This window comes from Pseudorca crassidens, chromosome 15, assembly GCF_039906515.1.
Source record: "Pseudorca crassidens isolate mPseCra1 chromosome 15, mPseCra1.hap1, whole genome shotgun sequence".
In the NCBI taxonomy this organism is placed as follows: domain Eukaryota; kingdom Metazoa; phylum Chordata; class Mammalia; order Artiodactyla; family Delphinidae; genus Pseudorca; species Pseudorca crassidens.
The window spans coordinates 78,908,065-78,925,181 of record NC_090310.1 but is presented as its reverse complement, the minus strand read 5'-3'; the positions used below and the strand labels follow the sequence as shown (position 1 = coordinate 78,925,181).

At 50.0% G+C, this 17,117-nt stretch overlaps 1 protein-coding gene across 6 annotated transcripts in view; it reads right to left on the bottom strand.

Moving 5' to 3' along the window:
* LOC137208012 (uncharacterized) overlaps positions 1-17,117 on the bottom strand; it is a 324,147-nt gene that overhangs the window by 23,795 nt on the left and 283,235 nt on the right. For 3 of the 6 annotated variants that reach the window (XR_010935434.1, XR_010935435.1, XR_010935439.1), the window contains 3 exons: positions 10,935-11,246; positions 9,660-9,935; positions 588-9,052 (listed from right to left, as the gene is read on the bottom strand). The gene's annotated coding sequence lies outside the window, so the exon portion shown is untranslated. The remainder of the gene's footprint in view (positions 1-587; positions 9,053-9,659; positions 9,936-10,934; positions 11,247-17,117) is intronic. The other 3 variants (XR_010935437.1, XR_010935438.1, XR_010935436.1) reach the window with 3 other exon arrangements.

The window sequence follows — 17,117 nt, the reverse complement described above, 5'->3', positions numbered from 1 at the left end:
GGCGAAGTCCCAGGTGATGCTTGCTCCTAGGACAGCACTGAGAACCATGGCTGCAGACCTTGAAATTACCAATAACTGTAGCCCCTCCCCCCATCATCTCGGTCTCAAGCACAACCTCTTTTTTTTTTTTTTTTGCGGTACGCGGGCCTCTCACTGCTGTGGCCTCTCCCGTTGCGGAGCACAGGCTCAGCGGCCATGGCTCACGGGCCCAGCCACTCCACATCCCAGCATGTGGGATCCTCCCGGACCAGGGCACGAACCCATGTCCCCTGCATTGGCAGGCGGACTCTCAACCACTGCGCCACCAGGGAAGCCCTAAGCACCCCCCTCCCCCACCCTTTGACACTGGCTTCTCTCTCCAGCACCTGACTCCAATAATCCCACATCCCACCTGCCACCTATAATCCTTTTGCCCTTCGACCTTTTTTTTCACTCTTGTCTCTCTCTTGATGTGCTCCCTCCTCCCCTTTCCCAGCTTAAATCCCATGGTGAAGCGTCATGCACCCTCCCAAGCTGGTTAAATCCAATGCTCAGTTTCCTCTGTGCCCGTGAACTTGGCTACAGAAAAACATAAACGTACCGCATACCCGTGACCGCCAGTGATGCATGGGCTTCCGTCACTGCCAGGACACCAGCGTCCATTTCTCCTGTCCTCCACTCTTGACTCTCCTGGATGACTCGTTCACATCTTCTCTCTCTCTTTAAACTCCCAGCACCTCCTCCCGCTGCTCTCCCTCTCTTCTCCCGGCCTTGCTTCCTATTTCGGGAGGAACATGGAAGCAGGTGGAAAGAGCTGCCGTGAGCTCCTACCACCGCACCTGCCCCACCAGCATCAGGGCCCCTGTGCTCGTTTGGCTTTGCCTCGTGATACTTCAAAAACCGTCCTGTTCCTACCTTAGACCACCCCCCTCCGTCCCCTCTCACCTTCTCAAGACATGGCCCAGCCTCCTTCTCTACTAGATAATTCCGATCAGAAAAGAAACATGCAATTATTTCCCCTACCTTAAAAATAATTGTGTTAGCATACAGTATTTGTTTTTCTCTTTCTGACTTACTTCACTCTGTATGACAGACTCTAGGTCCATCCACCTCAATACAAATAACTCAATTTCGTTTCTTTTTATGGCTGAGTAATATTTCATTGTATACATGTGCCACATCTTCTTTATCCATTCATCCAATGATGGACACTTAGGTTGCTTCCATGTCCTGGCTATTGTAAATAGAGCTGCAGTGAACATTTTGGTACATGACTCTTTTTGAATTATGGTTTTCTCAGGGTATATGCCCAGTAGTGGGATTGCTGGGTCATATGGTAGTTCTATTTTTAGTTTTTTAAGGAACCTCCATACTGTTCTCCATAGTGGCTGTATCAATTTACATTCCCACCAACAGTGCAAGAGGGTTCCCTTATCTCCACACCCTCTCCAGCATTTATTGTTTATAGATTTTTTGATAATGGCCATTCTATATGGAATCTAAAAAAAAAATGGTACTGATGAACGTAGTTGCAGAGCAGGAATAAAGAGGTAGACATAGAGAATGGACTTGAGGACATGGGATGGGAGGGAGAAGCTAGGGCGAAGTGAGAGTAGGATCGACATATATACACTGCCGATTGTAAAACAGTTGGCTGGTGGGAAGAAGCAGCCACATAGCACAGGGAGATCAGCTCGGTGCTTTGTGCCCACCTAGAGGGGTGGGATAGGGAGGTTGGGAGGGAGGCTCAAGAGGGAGGGGATATGGGGACATGTGTATGTATGTGGCTGATTCGCTCTGCTGTGCAACAGAAACTAACACAGTATTGTGAAGCTATTATACTCCAATAAAGATCTGTTAAAAAAAATAATTGTGGATCCTACAATTCCCCTTCAACTATTGTCTTATTTCTCTGTTTTCCTTTACAGCAAAACTCCTTGAAATACTGCATGTATCCACTCTCTCCCATGCCTCTCCCCTACCATTCCCTCTTGAACTCCTTCCCATCAGCTTTCACACCCACTGACACCACCTTGTCAAAGTGACCAGCGACCCCAGGTTGTTGTTACATACGTAGTCAGTTGTCCATGGTCGTCTCACTGGACTGGTCAGCAGAATCGGCGGTTAAACCTGATGTGCTTCTTTCACGCGGCTTCCACTGGGTCTTCTTCTTTTCCACCGGCCTCTCCTTACCATCTATTGCTGGTTCCCCATCATCTCCCCAATACTGGGATGCCCCCAGGCTCAGCCCTTGGACGTGTTTTCTATCTGCACCTGTTTCCTTGGTGACCTCAACCGATTGCATGGTTTTAAATACCATCTACGTGCCTAGGACTCCCACATTTATATCTCCTGCCTGGACCCTTCTCCTGAATTCCAGACTCAATTATCCACCTCCCTACTTGACAAACTCCATTTGGAACTCAAGGTGGCTTCTGGCTTCAGACAGTGAGGAAATGAGGGCCTCAGTTAACAGCCCAGGGAGAACTGAATCCTGCCAACAGCCACTGACTTTGCCTGGAAGTGGGTCCTCCCCAGTCATGCCTTGAGCAGACTCGGGCCTCTGCCACTTCCTCGATCACAGCCCCACGAGTAACCCCAAGCATAGGGCCCCAGTTAAGCGGCTCCTGGCTTCCCAACTCACAGGGACTGTAAGATACTAAACGGGTGTTGTTTTCAGTTGCTAAGTTTTGAGGTAGTCTATTATACAGCTACAAGCAACTAAAACACACAGAGAGGTCAAGTAACCAGCCCGAGGTCACACAGCTTGTTGGAAGGGAGTCAGGATCCAAACCCAGTCTATCCCCTAGATCTTGTGTTTTTAAACTTCCAAGAATACCACCTCCCAAAATATTCTGCATCTTGAGTTATGAGATGCATTTCCACCAGCACCTCCACGAAGGAGATGGACACTTGGGAGCCCTGTCCCTAACAGGTTGATGGGCCTCTTCCACCCATTCACTCAGCTGCCAGATGTTGGTTCTCAGGCTCCAATCGGACCGCATCACTCGTAGATTTAAAGCCCCATGGTGACCTGCCCATCCCTGCACGGTCCAGAGCCAGTGCCCACGTGTTTGCTGCACACACCTCCTGCCCCCAGCCCACAGGCCTCCCGCACTGGTTCCTTCCTCCCAGATGGCTGTCCCACCCCCTCTTTGGAATTCTGGAGGAGCCTCCTTCCGCCCGCTTCGCACCTTGGTCAACCCCTCCCCTTCATCTTCACCTCTCCCTCTCCTGGCTCCCAGCCATCAGCATTTAAACAAGCCAGGTGTCCCCTGCCTGAATAAACCAGAAATAAAGATGGAAAAAGCCATCACCCCCACGGCCACCTCCAGCCACTGGCCTGACTCCTCCGTACTTCCTGGCCAAGGAAAGAGCTGTGCATGCGTCTTGTCCCAGCTTCCTCTACTCCTGCTCACCGCTCCGCCGCTGCTTTGCAGCTTCTGCCCCCGGCACACGGCCGCAACAGAGGCCACTGGGGCCCTCCTCCAGCTGAGCCAAATGGATTCTTCTCGAGTCTTCCCTTCCCGGGCTTCTCTGCAGCGTTTGGCCCTGTTGACTGCTCTCCACCTCGTGAGCCTCTTCCTTCGCTCTTGGCTTTCTGGGCGCTTGTGCACCTGTCTCTCTGCTTTCACCCATCAGCTCCTCGTCCTTTGCAGCCCAAACGGAGGCTCCCCAGGCGTCGGCCCCAGGTCCTCTTGTCTTCTCCTCCATGGGGAACCCACCCCGAGGTGAACAATGCCCACGTTCATTAGCTCCAGCTCAGACATTCCCTCACCCACTGACATCCCATGTTAGATGGACCTTTGGCCCATCACACTGTCATACCCAGGACGGAACTCATCACCTCCCCGCAGGCCTGCAAAAAGTTGCTCTCCTCCTGTGAACCCCTCTCTGCAGATAACATCTCCATCAACCCCGTTGCCAAACCCAGAATCCGAGGATTCAGCCTCCGTGGCCCTCCCCCTCACCAGCCCCATATGGCAAACTGGGCACACCTCCACCATCCTCCATCTTCATACCCTGCTGTTTTGTTTCTGATCTGGTGCCTATTATGTGATCTCTCCCCGACTGTCCTTCTTCCCCATGAGAAGTCAGCTCCCTGAGGGCAGGGCCCGGTCTGTCCAGTCCACACCTGTGCCTGCAGCACCAAGAAAGACCAGGCATTCGGCAGGCACTCCAATATTTGATGAATGAAGGGATACAGTTTGCAGTCAGTTTTCTCTGGAATCTTTGGCTGCAGCCTGCCTTCTAAGATGCTCTTCCACTGCAACCTGCATGGCCTGGGGGTGATGGTCTGAGAGGGATGGGGGATGTCTGCAGAGACGCAAACTTTCTCCTGCACTTGACTCAACCAGAAGCCCAGGTTAGAACTAAATCACTCCTTTGGTGTCCAGCCTGGAGCAAAGGAGAGAGAGAATGCACTGTAGCAGGAGGAACGCAGGGCCAGCAAAGGAGGCATCCTGGGCGTGGTCAGCTCAATAGTGGTCCCCAAAGATGTCCACATCCTATCCCTGGGGCCTGGGAATATGTCACCTTACAAGGCAGAAGGGACTTTGCAGCTGTGATGAAGAACCTTGAGATTGGGAAGTTACCCTGAATTATCCAGGGGGACCCACTGTAGTCACAGAGTTCCTTATAGGAGGGAGGCAGGAGGGTCAGATTCAGAAGACGTAATGACAGAAGCAGAGGTCAGAGTGGTGTGAGCCCAGGAACAAGAGCAGTTTCTAGAAGCTGGACAAAGCAAACAGATTCTGCTCTAGAGCCTCCAGAAGGAACCAGCCCTGCTGACATCTTGATTTTAGGACTACTGACCTCCAGAAATGTAAGATAATACATTTGTGTTATAAGCCTGTAAGTCTGTGGTGACTTGTTGTGGCAACAATGGGAAACGAATACAAGTAGTACCTACTCTTGCCTAACTACCTACCAGGTGGGTGCTGGCCACTTCAACGGCCACTTCCTTGCTTGTGGACTGAAAACTCAAGTTAAAAGCCTAGCTGCCAATGTGATGGTATTAGGAGGTACCTAATTAGGGGTAATTAGGTCTTGAGGGTGGAACCCTCATGGGTGGAATTAGTGCCCTTACATAAGAGGCTCCAGAGAGCTCTCTTTCCACCCCGTGAGGACGCAGGGAGAAATGGATAGTCTGCAATCCAGAAGAGGGCCCTCACCAGGACCTGCCCATGCTGGCATCCTGGGCTCAGACTCCCAGCCTCTGGAACTGTGAGAAATAAATTTCTGTTGTTTACAAGTCCTCCAGCCTATGGTACTTTGTTATAGCAGCCCCAACGGAGGGAGACAGCTATCCATGGTGTTCTGCAAAGCAGGCCCTCTTGTCTGCATTTTATCCATCAGGAATCAGAGGCTCTGAGAGGTGATGTGACTTGCCCAGGGCCGTGTGGCTGGTTGAAGCTGCACTGCTTCTCCAGGGCACCTCCACCTGTTTGGGCTTCAGTTTCTCCATTTGTCTCATGAACTGATTTGAGTAGATCAGCCCATCCACCAAACACAAGCTTGGTTGAGTTGTTAGTACAGGTTCTGGGGGGAAGGCTTGGAGGAAGAAGGTTTATGCTACAGTATCTTTGGAAGTGCTGAGTGGAAGTTAGAAAAGCTTTCTTGCTTTTTGCTGCAGGCCTTCTCAGAGCCTCTCAGAGATAAAAGAGTACTGTGGCTGCTTGAAAGCCAGACAGTGTAGGCAGCATTTCCTAACCGACGGACCCATGGGACCATTATGAACAGAACATCGCTCGGGACTAATCTGGGGGACATCCCGCTCTGAAATGCGGACCTAGATGATCTTGACGGTCTCTTCTCACTTACAAAGGGCCAGGGTTCCACTAGATTTAACCCCGTCAGCAGGTCTGAGGCTGATCCTCATTCTGCCACGTTCTGCTCCTGAGAGGGAGGCCGGGTGGAGGCTGCCATGACGCCGCCCTCCTCTGAGTTTCCTATAACTGCACTAACAAACTACCACAAACTTATGCCTTAAGACAACAGAGAGTCACCATCTCACAGTCTGGGAGGTCAGAAGCCTCTGCGCCACAATCAGTGTGTTGGCAGGGCTGCATTCCTTCTGCAAACTCCAGGGTTCTTCTGCCTTTTCTAGCTTCTGGTGGCCACTCACATGCCGTGGCTCATGGCCCCTTCCTCCGTCTTCAGCGCCAGCAGTGGCAGGTGCAGTCCTCTCTCGCTGCCTCCCTCTTCCACTTTTAAGGGCTCTTGTGGTTCCACGGGACCCACCTGGATCCCCCAGGCTAGTCTCCTGATCATAAGGTCAGCCGATTAGCAAGACTAATTCCATCTGCAACCTTAATCCCCCCTCTCGAGGTAGCATCCATTCACAGGTTCCAGGGATCAGGGCGTGGATGTCTCTGAGGGGCCGTTCCTCTGCTTCCCTCAACTCTTTTGCTCGACTCTGAATTCAGCACAGTAACGGTTCTCATTCCTGCGCTGGTTATTCTCTCATCACAGCTCTCAGAGCGGCGGGCTCCCATCACCCCACCTGACAGGAAACCGAGGCTCAGAGGTGTGAAGTCACCTGCCGAGGCCACCCAGCCAAGAGCAGTCAGGCTGGGACTCACGTCCGCATCCACCCGTGTGCCCTTGCTCTTGGCCACCACGGGTGAGGGTCTGTCACCCGCCATGGACCAGCTCCTCCCCCAGTGAGAGCCCCCGGCTGCTTCACGCGGAACAGCGGACATGGTCCTAGGCTCCGCACATCGCTTACACAGACCAGTGTGTACAGCCTCCCTGACCTGGGCCTCCCCGCCTGGTGTGTGGAAGGATCCAGTGTGCAGAGATCCTGCTCAGGCCTCAGTGGCTGAGTCTGTGTGGCTGCCCTCGAGGGCTGGTGGAGGGGCCGTTCTCCTGCCTGTATTATAAAGCCGACAGCCGGGGACATGAACTTGCATCTGCTGAGCGCCTGGGCCAGGTGCTCACACAAGGGTTTGATGCATCCAAAGCCACCTAGAGACTTCTAGTAGCATCATCCTCACTGCACAGCTGGGGAAACTGACAACTGAGTTAGAGCTCCCATTCCCTCATGCGTGCACTCAACAATATTTATGTACGCATGTACGTACGTGCGTATGTATGTATGTTTCGTTGCTGATGTTGTTGTTTTGGTTTGGTTTTGGTTTTGGCCTCACGGCATGTGGGATCTTAGTTCCCCGAGCAGGGTTCAAACCCACGTCCCCTGCACTGGAAGCACGGCAACTCAACCACTGGACCACCAGGGAAGTCCCTCAACAATATTTATTGATGTTGAATATGTGTCCTGCATAAGGCAGGGTAGAGCTCCTGTTCCAGCTGGAGACAGACTGTAAACAGTAAACAGAGAAGGGATGGAGTGCCAGGGAAGTGGGAAGTGGTAGAGGTCAGGGAAGGCGGGCTGGAGTAGGCAGCGGGGTGGGAGCTGGAAGGGTGGCTGGTGGTGTGATGGTGAATGTCAGGGTGCGCCTGGCACCCCACTAAGCCCGTTCCAGGAATCGTGTCACTGGAATCACGTCCAGAAATAAGTCACCCTGCAGGGCAGGTCTCTCCTTGTTTTTCAGGCAAGGTGGGAGGCTCCATGGGGACCCTGCTGATGACCACACAGCATGAAGTGGCAGATTTAGGACCTGAACCCAGGACTGTATGTGCCCCATGCAGATGTACCCATACCCCTGCACCTGCCCCCAGAGTGGACCATAAGGCCACACCACGGGGGGTGGGGGGAGGGTGCCGCCCATGAGTCTCGGATCTTTGGGGTCACAGTGCTACATCAAAACACAGCCAGGGGCTACCCTGGTTCCCCCAGCAAGACGGGAGGAGCAGCAGATGGGGGAGAACCGGTCAAGGAGATTTGTTTTCAGGGTCTAAAAACCTGAACCTGGCCACGAACACTAGTGCGGAAACGCATGTCTTCTCCCTGTGAATAGCACGCGCCTTAGAAATCCAACTTCCTTCCCCCATCAGGCTGGAGGGGGCTGACCTCCTGGCGGCTGGAACCCCGAAGTGCTCCCTAAGTGGGTACAGCTGTCAGCTTCCACTTTTAGAAACATTCACGTGTTACCGTGACATTAAATACTTTCCTTCCTAATGAGCATTTCCCCCCCAGACATCTGAATGTGCAAAGATATATCCTCTGGGCCCAGCCAGGGCAAAGTCTGTGCAGAAATTTCCCTTGATGTGCTCTGTGGTGACCTAAGTGGGAAGGAAATCTGAAAAAGAGGGGGATATACGTAGAGCTGATGCACTTTGCTGCACAGCAGAAATGAACACGACATTGTAAAGCAGCTATACGCCAATAAAAATTAAAAAAAAAAAAAAGAAAGAACTCTCCCTCGATGCTGACACCGAGGCACATTGTAAGGCGAGGGGCTTCTCCCGGCCTCTGCAGGACGAGACAGGGACTCTCGGTAGAGCCCTACTGCCCCCTAGAGGGACGGATCCCGGAGGCCCAGATGGGAGGAGATGCCTGCGGGCCTGGGGCTCTCCGTGGGCCTCCTGCAAGTGCCCCAGCTTCTCTGCCCCTTCTCACCCCAGGACCACCTTCAGCCTGACCTCCATCCATCTACCAAGTCAACACGATGTCGGAGACCCCTGGCTCCGCTGGCCGGTCCCAAAGTTCCAAGGACTCAGCTTGCTCTGCCCAAAATAGTGGCCAACATGCCCCGGTACCTCTGCCAGGCCTTTACGAAGATTTCAAGCCCCAAACCCTAAAGAGAATAGGTGTCCCAGGCCCCAACCTGATTCAAACAAGCCCCAAGTCAAGTTGTAAGATAAGAGTAAGGAACTCCGAGACGTTCCAGAGTTTTGCATGATGACTAATTTTAGGTCCTTTTTGTTTGTTTGGTTTTTAAAATAAATATTCCTCAATTGTTAACAAAAGTTTTTGGTGCATGGCTCTCTGCCAGTGTGCCAATAATGTTAACATTTAAGTATTCTTTTAGGAGGATTAGCTATGGCTTATGAAGCAAGTACTGGGAACACTGCAGCTGTGAAGGCTCCCCACGGGTTTACTCACCCAGTCCTCAGGATGGTTCCAGGAGACTGTGTTTTTGCCATCACCACTTTATACACGAGGAAACTGAGGCAGAGAGGGGTAAAGCAACTGTCCAAGATCACACAGCCAGGAAGTGAGAGGGAGGTTCCAACCTGGTCCTTCTCAGCATCCAGGGTCCAGCTATGTGTCACGTCTTCTGCAAAGCCTTCCCTGACCTCCCTGGTTGGAGCTGGTCCACCCTGACCCACCCCCAACCCTGCTGGTCTTGCCCCTCCCCCCTTCTTTTGTAGTTCTGCCTGCCATGAGCAATGGTGTAACTGCTTCTGTTGGGTCTACCTCCCTCCACTGCAAAGTCAGCTCTGAGAGGGCAGGAACTGGACCTGTTTGCATTGCTTCAGTCTCCCCAGGACCCAGCACTGAGCCTGGAACATGGCAGATGTTCCCTCAATATTTGGGGAAGGAGGGAAGGGGGAGAGGGAAGGAGGGAGGGAGGGAGGGAGGGAGGGAGGGAGGGAGGGAGGAAGGAAGGAAGGAAGGAAGGAAGGAAGGAAGGAAGGAAGGAAGGAAGGAAGGAGCACAGTTTCCATCCTCAGGAAGCTCCCACTTGATGGGGGGAAATAGGCCTTATTGGCTGTATTAGGTTGAACGGTGGCCCCCACCCAAATACCCACCAGGAACCTGTGAATGTTACCTTATTTGGGAAAAGGGTCCTTGGCGTTATTAATGATCTCGAGATCATCCTGGATTATCGGGGTGGGGGGCTAAATCCAATGACAAGTGTCCTTATAAGAGGAGGAAAAGGCCACGTAAAGATGGGGGCAGAGGTTGGGGTTCTCAGGCTACAAGCCCAGGAATACCTGGAGCCACCAGAAACCGGAGAAAGCAGTAAAGGATTCCTCCCAAGCTAGAACATTCGGAGGGAGTGCGGCCTGCTGACACCGTGATTTTGGACTTCTGGCCTTCAGGTCTGTAAGTGAACAAATTTTGGTTGTTTTAGGCCACTTGGTTTGTGGCAATTGGTTACAGCAGCCCCGGGGAACGAACACATTGGCCACCCATGGACGGTTCATCAATATTCAAACACCCCACAGAAGGGCTCACAAGATGCAGGCACTAGGGGCCAATCAAAGGAGCTGCTCTCACAGAGGAGTGGCCAGCTCAGCTCTCCAGGCCTTTGGGGCACTTGCCTCCGCCCCCCCTCCCCCCCCGCAGGGATGCCAGACGCCAGGCCTCTATTGCAGTATCAGTCATCGTTGCTACTATCAGACCTTCACAGTATTTTCTCACCCACCTTTTGGATTTCCTAGAATTCCCTTTTCCTTCAGTTCACACCCCTGCCATGTGGAGCGACCTCTTCCTCACAGGTGCTTAACTCACCTAAACACACAAGGTGCTCGCTCCCCTCCTGTGCTGGTCCACCCCCGCCCCCACCCTGCTCAATGCCAAAGCCGCCTCCCGCTGGGAGCTTTCCAGAATGCCCTGGTTGGAGGTGATTTCTCCCACTCCGTTTCTCCTAGTCTGTCTCTTCCAACAGCCTGTGGACTTGGGGAAGTGAAGGCTTCATGCCCACCTCTCTGCCTACCAGCTGGCACACAGGGGAGGCATAGCAGTGAATGAGAGCCATGTCCTTGGCCAGCCACAGCTTTCTGCTGCCCTCCACCTGGGTGCAGCCAACCTCCTGCTTCCCTGTGCTGTTAACACTGACCTTGGACCCCTCTCACGCCCTGCTCACCACCTCTGGCCACCCGCTCCCACCTCGCTGGTTCACAGCTTCTCCCTCAAGGCCAAGCTGGCTTTGCCTCGGGGCTTCGTGTTCCTAAAGAGACCGCTGGTCTACCCACCCTGACCTCCCAGCTTCTGAGCAGTACCTGACAATGCCACTCAGACCGCAAAGCCAAGTGGTACCTGCCTGACAGGATGCTGCGAGAATGGATAACTCCCTTAGAACGGCATGGGCCGTACGTACGTAATAAGGACTCAGTAGTATCGGCCAGTGTCATGCGATGACGACCACGATGATGACAGTCACCACTATCACTCCCAGCTGGCCCCATGTCAATGCAGGTATCCGGGGGTCTGACAGGGGACGGCATCCCAATTTTGACTCAGGCCAATGACAGCCCGGAGAGCCGTGTGGGAAGGCCCTGGTCCTGGCCTTCGTCCACTGTGTCCTTTCTCGTTCTGCGTCGGTTTCTGTGGTGCTGTCAGATGTTTTCAGAATGATGCGAGCGTACTTTTGAGGTCAGCTTCTAATCAAAAACGACTTCTAGACGGTGCCCTGGTTTAAAAAGAAAGAAAGAAGAAATGGAGTGAGTCATCATCCAAACCATTTGAATGAAACAAAGACACAACAAACCCTCTGCTTTCCTCTTGCGCCAGAACAGATTATCTCAGTCCTGCGGAGCCCAGCTGGAGGGAATTAAAGGCGATCTCCGGTTCGCCAGATAGGAAGGCGGCACAGCAGACCTGCCGTGACTCACGGCGAGAACCACAGGGGTGTAGTTGATTGGGGCAGAGTCTGGAACCCTTGGAGGGGCCTGCAGCCAGGGCAGCGACTCTGGAGGGGGCTCTTGGGGCCTGACACTGATGGGTGGAGGAGCCAGGAGGCCGAGGGACTGCAGACCCAGGGAGCAGTCAAGGGGTGAGTGTGAAGAGACCCCAACACTGCAGGGACTGCCACCCCACGATATCTTCCAGGGAGCTGGAGGATGCTGCCAGACCTACGTCGGGTTTCACAGATGTGCTCAATGCCCCTGATGATGATTGGAGCTGCAGTGTCAGCAATTCCTCTTCTAGATTTTCCCAGAGCCCACCAACCAACACAGTTGCCCTCGGGGAGAAGGGCGAACACAGCCATTTCCCAGGATTCTTGGTCTCCCTTTTGGAATGTTGCGTCTGCCAAGGTTCTGAGCTTGGAAGACTTTGCCAGACAAACTTTTCCCGGGAGTGGGAGGGAAGCTTAACTGGACAGAACTGAGGAGATGGGCTGAGGCGGCGGCTCGAGGTGGGCTCCGACCCTCCACCCTGACTGTTATTCCAAAACGGGTAACTTCTACTCGGAGTTGTCAAGATGACTCACCGCATTTAGAAAATTAATTTTTTTGGAAAATTGAACTCGTTTCTAAAATGATAGCAATAACGCATGCACATGATAAAATATTTTTTTCAATAATAAAGTATTCGCCGCAAACATGAAGACGAATGTAGTATCTCAGGATATAAATATGTGAGGGGGAAAAAAAGTAAGGCATAACACGAAGTATCTTCTTCCACCAGAGTACTTGAGTACTTCCCCAGGGGTGTCAATTCTTGGCTTGGGTTTTCTAGTTTTTCTGATGGTAGAGTTTACCTTTAACGGTATGTCTACTTCTACTTCTTGATTTATCAACCTTAGACTGTATTGAACAACTCCTTCAATTGAAAGATAAGGAAAATAGAGTAGTTACTCTGACTTCTGTCTGTTGTTACCCCTTCCCTCTTATGTACGTTAGTTATATTATTTTTACTTCGTGGACCCTGAGGTCAGTATGTCTGTATTCATATCCCACCTCTGCCACGTTTTGCTGTGTAACTTTGAGCAAGTTACTTAACCTCTCTGTGTTCCAGTTTCCTTTTCAGTAAAAAGGGGGATAATGACAGTTTCTGCTTCATAAAGTTGTCATGCAGATTAAAAGTGTTAATTCATGTGAAGCAATTATACCCCAATAAAGATGTTAAAAAAATACCATAATGATGCTAATTAAAAGAAAGTTGAAGTAGATATATTAATTTCAGACAAAATAGGCTTCAAAACAAGCAAAATAATGAAGTATAAAGAGGCACATTACCCAATTATAAAGGCGTCAATACTTCTAAAAGACAATTCTAAGCGTGTTTGTATCTAACCATAAAACGTTAAAATACATGAGGCAAATACTGATAGAAATGAAAATAAAAACAGGAAATCCACTATAAAAAAAAAGTGTTAATTCACACTAAGCGCTTAGAACAGTGCCTGCTATATAATGTCTCGATGTGTTACTATTATTTCTCACAATTCTGCTCTAGAATTTAGAACTAAATCTTCTTTGAATTGTCAATAGGCTGACTCTGAAAACTGAAAGCTAATAAACAGCACTGACATCACCAAGTAAGCAATATTCATTAAGTGTGAATGAACCCATGCAGAAGGAAATATGATTCCGAGTCACTGAAACTTTACCACTCAAAGGAGAATCTTCCAAGTGTCAGGTATAACACATAGTATTTTAGTTTCTTTCTAGTATTCTTTGCCTCTTCTGTACAGTTGTCAACTGCCACTTTTAAATAATGTATATGCCATCCTCTTTCTCAGATTCTTTTTCAGGAGGTTGATATAAATCCTTGGGCAATGTTTTCAAATAGAGTACATGGACTGTGAATTTTTAAATTCTTCGATGTCTAAGAATATCTTTATTTTGTTTAGTTATATAAGGAACCCTAGATTGAAACTCTTTTACCCTCAGAACATGGAAGACATATCCTCATCATCTTCTGGCATCCGAGTAGATGACAAATCTGGTGTTAATCTGATTTTCAATCTTTGGTAGTTTACCACTTTAAAAATTATTATTTCCAAAAGTCTGTAGGGTAGCCTCTTTATTCTTTTTTAAAAAACTTTATTTATTTATTTTGGGCTGCGTTGGGTCTTTGTTGCTGCACGCGGGCTTTCTCTAGTTGCAGCGAGCAGGGGTTACTCTTCCTTGCCGTGTGCGGGTTTCTCATTGCAGTGGCTTCTCTTGTTGCGGAGAATGGGCTCTAGGCGCATGGGCTTCAGTAGTTGTGGCTCACGGGCTTTAGAGCGCAGGCTCAGTAGTTGTGGTGCAAGGGCTTAGTTGCTCCGCGGCATGTGGGATCTTCCTGGACCACGACTCGAACCTGTGTCCCCTGCATTGGCAGGCAGATTCTTAACCACTGCGCCACAAGGGAAGCCCTTTTTTTAAAAAATAATTTAAAAAATATATTTTATGTATTTATTTGGTTGTGCCAGGTCTTAGTTGCGGCAGGCAGGCTCCTTAGTTGTGGCACATGTCCTCCTTAGTTGCGGCTTGCCAGCTCCTAGTTGCGGCATGCATGTGGGATCTAGTTCCCTGACCAGGAATTGGCCCCGGGCCGCCTGCATTGGGAGCATGGAGTCTTAACCACTGTGCCACCAGGGAAGTCCCGCCTCTTTTTTCTTAATGTTTTAAAATTTTCCCTGAGGTCTATAGGTATGCATTGTAAATGGAACCAGGTGAAGCATGTAATCTGAGGACTCAGGCCTTTCCTGGAGTTCAGGGAAATGTTCCTCTCATTTCTTTTATTATTTCCTCCCTTCTAGTCTCTCTCTTCTTTTGAAATTCCCATTTCATAGCATCTGGAACTCCTGGATTCATCCTCTTTGTCTCGACTTTTCTCTTACATTTTCCAGCTTCGTCTCTTTACATTCTGGGAGATTTCTTCAATTCTGTCCTCCAGATCACTAACTTTATCATTGGCCATGTCTTATTTCTCAGCCCACTCATCGAAACTTTCAAATGTAATCCTATTTCTCATTTTCAAGCCTGATTCCTTCTTCTCTGACTATTCCATTTTCACAACAACCTCTTCTCATCAGTGCACTGTCTCTTGAATCCTCCTGAAGATACAAAGTAGAATGAAAATGATTTTTCTTCTCCCTGAATTCTCTATGCTTATTTCAGAGTGAAGTATTCCATTTATCCACTTTGATCCTTCCCTTTTTTTTTTTAATGTTTTATTTATTTTTTATTTTTGGCTGTGTTGGGTCTTCATTGCGGCATGAGGGCCTTCTCTAGTTGCGGTGAGTGGGGGCTAGTCTTCGTTACGGTGCACAGGCTTCTCACTGTGGTGGCTTCTCTTGTGGCAGAGCACGGGCTCTAGGTGTGTGGACTTCAGTAGCTGTGGCACATGGGCTCAGTAGTTGTAGCTCATGGGCTCTAGAGCGTAGGCTCAGTAATTGTGGCACACGGGCTTCAGTAGTTGTGGCACGTGGGCTCTAGAGCCCAGGCTTAGTAATTGTGGTGCACGGGCTTAGTTGCTCTGCAGCATGTGGGATCTTCCCAGACCAGGGCTCGAACCCGTGTCCCCTGCATTGGCAGGTAGATTCTTAACCACTGTGCCACCAGGAAAGCCCTGATCTTTCCCTTTTGTAATGTTTGTTTTCTCCATATCTCCTGAGATCCCTTAAATGTTGTTTTGCATTTAAAAATAAAGCATCAACTTGGTTAATAACCGTAAGAAGCATGGGTTTCTTCTGCAACTATATGCGCTTTCCTTTCCCAAGGGGCCTCTCCTTGGGATGGTGGGATAAGCCATGGGCTGTGTATATGTGGGCAGAGCACACCTACCAGCGAGCCCCACTATAACGTACAAGGGCAGAGGGCAAACAGTCAGGCCAGGGAGACCCCAAATTGCCAAAGCAAAGAGGATTAAACAAACATGGGGTTTGCTTTTCTCTGCTAGAAGGAAGTCTGCAGCAGGCAGTCCACAGATGGTAGGGCTCAGTGTTATCGTCAAGGACCCAGGCTCCCCCTGGGTACCCCTTTGTCATGTTTGACAGATGCTGCTGCACCTGCAGAAACTCCTGAGCTTCTGGTAGGAAGAGGAAGACCAGAGAAGCGAGAAGGGAGGGTGTTTCTATCAGGAAGCTGAACGCTGTTCCAGATAGCCCCAGCAGATTTCTGCGCACATTCACGGTCTCAAGGGAGACTGGGAGATCAAACTTTTTAGCCAAGTGCTTTGTGATCTTGACCAAAGCAGGGTTCCTCTTAGGAAGGAGGAACGAGACTAGAAACTGACTAAGTTATTAACTGTGTGTGTGATGGGTACTTCTGTATCTTCCCACCTGGGAGAAGCTGCTTATTCTCCCCTCCAGCCCCATGTCTGTGACAGAGATCTCCGTTTTCTCTCCTCTCTCAGCCCTATGGCAGAATTGCTATTTGTCTCCTAATATTAACATTCTCCCTCCTTTTTAGTACTAGGACTCCCATTTTTACTGGGCACGTGGCCACCTAGAACGACCATATTTCCCAACCCTCCTTGCAGCTGTGTGGCCAAGTTCCAGTCAATGGGATGGTGACGAAAGTCAAGGTTCCAACTTCTGGGTGTGTCCATAAAAGGAAGAGGGTGTGTGCTCTCCCCTCCCCCCATTTCCCATTGGCTAGTCTGCAGGCATGGTGGAGAGTTACCTGGAACACCCCTAGGGATGGCGGAGCATCAGGTCAGAGAGAATGAGGACCTGATAGAAAGAGAGAAAACGAGAGATAGAGAGCTAGAGGAGGGGAGGAGAGAGAGAGAAAAAAAAAAGATATTAATCTTGTTTTAACCCTTGTTATTTGAGCCATTGTTGCGTATCTTAGAAAATGACAATCCAAACAGCCACCTTAAAGATGGCTTCTCAGGCCCATTTTTTCCCTTAAATCACTATCACTGGTTGTGGAAGGAGAATAACGGCCCCCTAAATGTGTCCACATGCTAATCCCCAGAACCCGTGAATGTTTCCTTCTGTGGCAAAAGGGGCTTCAAAGATGCGATTAAGTTAACGATTATGAGATGAGAAGATTATCCTGGATTAATCACAAGGGTCCTTGTAAGAGGGAGACAGGAGGGTTGGAGTCAGAGAGGGAGATGTGATGACAGAGAGATTTGAAGATGCTCCTGGCTTTGAAGATGGAGGGAAGAGCCACAAGCCAAGAAGGCAGGAGGCTTCTGGAGGCTGGACAGGCAAGGGAACGGAGCCTTGCCTTCAAGAAGGAACTTGGCCTCGACTTTAGGATTTCTGAACTGCAGAACAGTAAGATCCTTAATTTGCATTGTTTTAAGCCATTAAGTTTGTGGTAATTTGTTACAGTGGCCATAGGAAACCAACACACTAGTTAAGGACACTGTCCATAAGAAAACAAAAGTAGCCATTTGTAGTGTTTCATCCAACACTCAGAATGCAAATTCATAGGCAGATGAGATTTGTGCGCTTCTCATTTAACCTTTACAACCCTGCCAAGGAACTACTCCTATCTACCCCATTTTACAGATGAGGCACTTGAGACTCAGAGAGGTTATGTACACCATCTAAGGTCACACAGCTAGTAAGTAGCAGAGCCAGGATATGTTCCTATGCGTTGTGCTCCTGCCT